Below are 7,755 nucleotides of genomic sequence, written 5' to 3'. Positions count from 1 at the left end.
TTAATGGGCAGGAGTCTATTTGCACAACTGCTGAATTGGCAGATAGCCTGTGTGTTGGAGGGTGCATGGTGAAATGAATTCAGACATAATTCCTCTCATTTGGGAAGTGGCTACAGACAAGGGGGCATGAGGCCAGCAGGTTTTTAGCCACCTGCATAATCTCTTAAACCAAAAATTGTTGAAATAAAACAGAGCTGCTTAAATGTAATAGTTTGGGTTTTCATGAAAACCATTTTCTTCTTGGAAGGTTCCTACAGATTCACACCCACTAACGTTGCTCTGGTTTACAGGCTGGGATTAATACAAAACCTCAAGCAGCAAGTCTAGCCAAAATGGGACATACAGCTTCATACCATGAAAAACCATTGTGTTTCAGATGTGTTCCATCTGAAGTCATAAATTTTACATCCGAATACATCTGGATTAAAACCAGCACTCCTTAGTACTCAGCTGAAAATTGCAAGGGATCCCATCTATCCCTGTCTCCTATAAGACATTAAACCAGACAAAGAGGTATTGGGCCATGCCTGACTGATGTTATTAATGCTACCCTGTGGTGACAGGTTCCTACCCCACAACAGTCAGGCAAGCAAGGAACAAAATGAACTTACCGTACATTACTGGTACTGTTATTAATAACCTAGCTTTATGCCTTCCTACTGTTTCAGCATCCTCTTATTCTGGCACTCATGTCAGTTTGTGTCTGCAAGATACTTTAAATGTATTCCTTTAATCTCCCAAGGTTTTTTTTCTTCTTTGCCTTACTGTATGCTCTGTGTAAGGGCATATCTCTGTATTCTCTGAACATCACCACCTAACAGTGGCAATGTTTTGGGGTCCTGTCTGTGGATGAACTGATGTTGCCCTTGTCAAGAGGCCTAACATACAACAAGCAGAGATACTACAGGAACTGACTCTCCAAAGCCTGACTATGAAAATAAAAAGTCTGTGTAGGATGAGTAACTATTGATGGTAGTAGCTGACATACAGCATGTGTAGGGATGGTCAATGGGGCAGATAAATGTGCTATCTTAAGAAGGATTTTTTATACAGCAAAGTTATACTTTCATTGAACAAGAACTTCATATTGACTTTGGAAAAACATAAAACAAAACCAGAGCAAACCAGTATAGTTATCAGTAATGAAAACAGTGCAGATTAACAAAAGAAAATGAAAACCTGAAAAACAGATTTCTGGGGGGGAAGAGAAATAGTCAGCATGTAATGACTGAGATTAGAATTTATCCTTTCACTTAAACAACATCTGTTTCCTATTTTTATGCAGCATATTCTGTTTTGTACAGATGCCACACAGTATATCAAGAGATTTCTTACCAGTTGTCACAAAATATTGAGCAGAACTTCACATATATGAATTAATTTTTGTCAGACTATTGTTTCCCCACAGTGGTTGAAAAAAAAACCCAGAAATTTTAAATCTTAGAGACATCTTCTTGGCAACCAAAATCAGATTTTATAAGGGTGCAAGGAACTGTAAACATACTGAATGCCTCATAACAGTGATTCACACAGGCTGTACTCATTTACTGGGTTGTCAGTTATAGCCTGTAGGCAGTACTGCAGCACGGGCAGCAGATACTGTGAAATCATCACCTTTCGTATTCATTTCCCCCATATTTGCTAGTGGATGGTAGAAAAAGTATTGGTAAAATGTATCAGGTCTGTATGTTATTTAGCTGAGCTGAGAACAGGAAATATAATAGCAATTAAATGCAAATCAGTGAAGTGTGCAACATAGGGGCCAGCTCTTATTGTGTATACAGTTGACTCAGTCTCACTGTGAAGAAAAAGTGGTGAACACATATACAATTTCAGAGACACAGATCCACCAGTTAAAAATTAAATTTCAGACTCAAAAGACGGTGTTTGGAAGAGCCCTTAGAGAAAGCTATGTCAAGTCCTTCCACTGAGAGAGAATGAACCACATTTAGGCATTTCCTAAAAGGGTTTGTCCAGTGGGTTAGTGAAAACTTCCAACATCCCTAATGAATTTATTCCACGCATTCAGGACTCCAGTGAAAAAGATGAGCTTTTTTCTCAACAATCAAATTAAATCTTCTTTGTTGCAAAATAAGATGATATCTTCTTATTTTCTCTGTGTGGCTGTGGAGATAAATTTATCGCAATCTTCTTTCAAATAAGCAATCTCTATATTGGAAGATTACTATCTAATTGCCCTCCCCAAGCCTGCCAGTGTTTAGGGTAAACAGGACCAGTCTTCTCTCAGAGTTGATACTTCAAAAGCTTGTAATACAGACTCTCTCTTTAGTTTCTTCTGTTATAACCAAACTCAGTGTGGCATTTGAGATCTTTTCCAGCAAAGAGAAGAAAGATATAGTTACCTCCTGTGAGATATGTATGATGCTGCCCTTAGTACATATGAGATTAACTAAACACTTTAAATTATAACTTCATATAATCATAACTTCATCCTCAAATTCAGCCTCCCTTTTTGACTAAGCACTTACTTGTATGTTTGATTTTTCTTTTTTACGTATTACCCCATGCACTGTTGTTACTGGATGTCATCCCTGTTATCAGAAGGCTTTACTCCTTCTGATTCTTCACATTTGGGGCTAATTCTAGTCACATTTTTCAAAACACTTTAAAAAAAAATCCAGCATGGTGTTTGACCTTTCAGCTAACTCACCTTTGCCTTCTAAACTGTTCATTGAAATATTGATTACAACTCTAGTCAGGAAAGGCTCTTGTAGAACCACATGTAAACAGACATCAAATGCCTGAGAAATGCTCCTTCAAAGTTTTTTTTTCAACTAGAAGATCATATTATGTTTATACCAATTTCCACTAACTTGCTTTTGTATTACGTGATACAAATAAGAACCAAGCTGAACTCAGTGAGTATCTAATGCTTCCAACCTATCCACCAAGCCAGAGACTGTTTTTGAGATACACATGCTGATTTTTTGTCTTGTTGATGTCTTGTACGTATTTGCAAACTGAATGTATTGTTGCTTCTTCAACAACCCCTACTGATACTGAGGGTAGGATCACTTTGCCAAGTCCTTGCTGAAAACAGGCAGAATGTTTGATCTTCTGCCAATAGAATGGGCACTCACTGCCTCCCATCTTCACTGGTTCAAGTGTTTCTCTCTGAATTGTCACTAAAAAGGGAAAATATTTACATCACTGTCTTCTCAAGTTATGAACAAAATCTTGTTTTTCAAAGGGAAAAAAAGATGAAAAAACAGTAGCTGTCTGATCCCAATTTTCAACTGACAGGCAGAAAGTCTGGGTATATTTTGGGTGTGGGAGAAAAGACTGTGGGAAAAGATAGCAAGTAGCTTTACAGCCATCACCTTATTCCCACTGTTATTACTTAACTTTTAGCAGCCTTTAGCCATCTGAGAAGTCTCTCTCATTTTCTAGATTGGTTTAATTTTTAAGAGCATCCTGTAGATGAATGGCTTCAAATGCCTTTGAGAAACCCAGTTAGGCAGTGTCAGTGAGATCTAGTTTGTTTGCAGCTTCGTTGTCTTCAGATAACGAATAGATTTGTGACATACAACTTCACAGAAACCCTACAGCTTTTCATCTATATACTGTATTTACCCACATGCCCAGTCTCTTCTCTTCACAACATTTCTGGAATAGATGTCAAGTTTGCTTTTCTGACAGTTCCCTGATATGCCTTGAATTTTTTTTTTTTTTTTTTTTTTTTTTGCATCTCCAGTGAAACAACCAATTTTTGCATCAACCAGTATTAAACAGCACCCTGTCTGGCACAGTTTACTGTTTATGCAATGGCTTTAGCCCAAAGAGGTGAGATTCATTGCGTTATAAGAGTTTTACAGTAGATTCTTTATATTTTCTCAAGCCCTCCAAAGCTGATTTAATGTTTTTGCAGCCATCATTCTGCAGAATAAGGCCAGATCCTGAAATGGCACAGATTAACATAGCTCTGGTGCTTACAGCATTGTGTTGGAATTAATGAAGCTAACCCAAGAGGTGACTGGTTCCCTTTCTCTGCAATTAGCACAATGACTTTTTAATTTGGGTATCACAGTCCATCCATAACAAATAATATTTGATGACTGCCTCTTGTTTGGAAATCATCCAAGCCCCTCCTAAAACCCTGAAGTTTTCCCCATTTTCTCTCCTTTGCTCTCCTCCAGCTTAGTATCCCACTAGAACCATGCTAGTGCAGTGTCTTTTCACCAAGGGTAGTGAACTGTTAATCTGCTTCCAGAACCCCTGACTGAATCTGATGTCTGATATCTTAATTTGTTGGTTAATGTTTAGAAAGAGTGCGCAAGTGTTTGTGGTGGAATTATTCAGGTCTTAGAAAACACCTACCACAGAAAATATGGAAATAAGAGAATGGGAGTTACAGTAAGTGCTAAGTATTTTTCTGCATTTAACACCTTTCATTCACCAGGAGGGGATTACAGGATGGAGCATGACTTCCTACCTCAGGGAATTACCTTGCTTCTGAAGCAGCTTCTGAAGGCCAGCAGAGGTGATGTGTTGAGGACCAAAGCTCTAGAATTTCCTATTGTGTTATTACACTATGGTAAAACCAGAGCCAGCATAGCGTGACTGACTTGCTAAGCCCAAGGTGTAGCGTGCCAGGACAGTTGCCAAGTTTTGAGACTACATCTTTGTTGTCTTCCAGGATGTAGACTGCCAAGATATGTGGTTTTGGCTGAGTGGGAGCACTTTTTGTTTCAATATGTCAACATAGCAGGCTGGTAGATCAAAAAATATTATTACTAAGTTCCGACACGCACGGGATACTGGCAAAGAAAGTGTTTTCTTTATCTCTTCAACAACCAGGCATTACAGGATGTATTGTTGTCTGTGATACTTGCTTTTGATTCATTATAGGTTTAGGAACACTGAAATGGTTGCAATGTTGTATCTCAAGCTACAGTATGGGCAGAGGAGAAAATTGTTGTCATTGGTGTTTGGACTTGGGAGGAAATGAGGGTATTTACTGTGTCCTCAGATGTGAAACTTGCAAAAATGGAGGTTTTACATAGCTAAATTATTATTCATTTACCATTCACTGTCCACTTGCTGACAGGGCTGAGTTGCATCTACCTGTGCACTGCAGAGAATTTCTGGTTTGCTTATGACTTCTTGATACCTTCTTTTATCTACCAGTTATGGCACTGTCACCAAATACTGTCATGTTTGCTGTGTATTTATTCTTTACACACTGCATCCTCCATGCCTGTGCTGAAGTGTAATTGCCTGGTTAGCCAGTCATCAGCAGAGGTAACAGGAACCTTCACCATTTGCCAATTCTGAAACTGCAGGTTTCAGATGCATGATATTCAGCTCTATATCCCAGGGGAGTCATATTTCACTTACTTCATTGGGTGTCTGAAATTCTGGCCAGTAGTGGCCAGTAGTGTGGTGACTAGAAAGTCAGCACTTACCTTAGTCCTGTGAGTGAGACTGGAAGTTAACCAGTCCCTTGGAATAAATCAATGCTGCAGTTCTTCTGCACTCCCCTCCTAGCATATAGGATAAGAAAATTTAATGAACTCCAGTAATTTCTAGTCTGTTCCTTCCTTTAGGCAGGGCAAGGCAATGCCATTATACAAATACTTTTTTGTTTGTTACTCTTTTTTGGTAGTTCCGATTGGTTTTGTTAAAGCAAGATTTCCTTTAAACTTTCATGGAAGGTCTGTCTGCCTTTCTGCTAGGGTTGGGACTGATCAGGAGAAAAACTCTATTTTCTGTGAGCTTTACTAAAATAGAGAAGCAAAACCATAGCAAAACCTTTGAAAACTTGGGATAGTTTCTGGATGTGAGAGTTACAGAAAATAGATAAAAAGACTGTGTTTAAAGGCCCATATGGCTTCCCACTAAAGTACCTGGGCCTGCTTATCCTATCATGGGAGGGGACTAAACCACCCCTCACCATCCTAGACTTCTTTGGAGGACACACAGCAAGGATATCCATGAGGCTGGTCCAACAAGTCGAGGGGGAACCTGCCAATCCCATGGGACTACTTTTCTTACAGTTAAAGACTGGATTCCAAGATTCAGTTGCCAATTTGGATAAAGGTAGTCTCCTGTTGCAGTCAGGGGCTAAAAGACAGAAGTCTAGAAGTCATCTGCTGCATTAACTGTCCTGAAGGGATTTCAAAGTGCTAGCAGAGAATTTCCAGCCCACAGGGGATTTTGGTAAAATGTTTCATGGGTAACAAGTCCCATGAAAAGGTGGGCTGGAATTCACCACTGATATGGAAGAAACACAAGCTGCTGGCTGACCGAAGACACAATTCCTGATGGCATAAAATTCAGAGGAATAGGAACGAACCACTAAGGGAAGCCACAGGAGGAAAAGCACACTGTGGCTTCTTTGGTGTGACAGGAGCAACCAGGTAGGGCCAAAGCCTGGACCTAGGGGTCTGTGTCACTTCTGTGGTTGCTCAGGAGGCTTGTACTGAAGGTTGTCCATGTCAAGGCTTCCCATGACCAAGGAGATGCTCCTGGTGGATACAGGGTGTTGAACATCCCAGCACCAGGAGTATGGGATAGGAGAGGAGAGGAGAGCTGTGGAAGCTCCTCCTGCCATCAGCATCTGGGGTGAGCTGCAAAGAGCTGGGGTGAGAACAGTGGTTTGTGGAATGGGAGGCTGACGGGCAGACCTCAGCTCATTGAATTGCAGAGAAAGTGAAGAGGTAATTCAATCAAAGTTTAAATGTGTATGTGAAGAATACCCAAAACTATGGGGCTTTAAAATCTTACAGATAAAGGCAGAATAATATTTAGTTTCTCAAATTTGAAGTTAGCCAACTTTAGCCCTCAGTGCAATTAGCTGCTGAAATGTCAGGATGCAAGAAAATCTCCACATCAACGCTGGATATTTCTGCCAGGGACAGACTGTGGCTCAGGCACAGCTGGAAACTGAAGATCTCAGTTGCTGGCCAGGAATCCACAGCTCATTGTACCAGAAAGCCTGCTACACCCTCATTCAGTCTCTGTGGGTCTTATGTCTGGATCTGTGATAAATATTTGAAACCAGGATCAATCAAGTCCTCTGATCAGTCCTGGTTGGGACACTGTTTGCAGTCACAGCTGAAACTTATTATCATCATCATCATCATCATTGTCTCTATTCCTAAGCTCATTGTTATCTGCACTACTGTAGATCAGGACCACTTTGTACGGATGGCCATGGGGACCCTGTGGCAACTAAAGCCACAGCATTCCCTGACTCAAAGAAAATTTGCTTGCATATTAACTAATAAAATGCATAAAAGAAATTTCCTACCAATCTTTCCTCCCCTCTTCACTTTTTTCATTAAACCATTATGTATCTTGTGGATCACAGTCGTTTACTATTAAAAAAAAACAAACCAAAAACCAAAAAACACCCTTTGTCAGAAAAGCAACTTAACCTTTATTTCCCTTTTTTACTGAGCAGTGGGAAACCTAATCTGTGCTGCCCAACTGGGTGTGTGTGGCTGATATTCAAAGTAAAACAAGACTCGGAAGATTAAAATGGAGCTTGGCTCAGGATCAGGTGAATCAGCACAGTTATAATACCACAAAATGGCCTGCAGGAAGGCCTTCTCTTCTGTAATTATACAGGGGGTTTATGCTGTACAGGCAAAGGAAGTAATTCAATTTATCTGTTCTAATTAAGTATGTGATATGAGGAAACAGTGATATGTCTGTTTAAAACATATTTCAGGTTCTTTTGGTGAAAAAATTAATAGGCTGACTGCAGCTACTGTGCTGTAATGTGACTAT

This window comes from Calypte anna, chromosome 3 (assembly GCF_003957555.1).
Source record: "Calypte anna isolate BGI_N300 chromosome 3, bCalAnn1_v1.p, whole genome shotgun sequence".
Taxonomy (NCBI): Eukaryota; Metazoa; Chordata; class Aves; order Apodiformes; family Trochilidae; genus Calypte; species Calypte anna.
Note: the sequence above shows the minus strand (reverse complement) of the source record.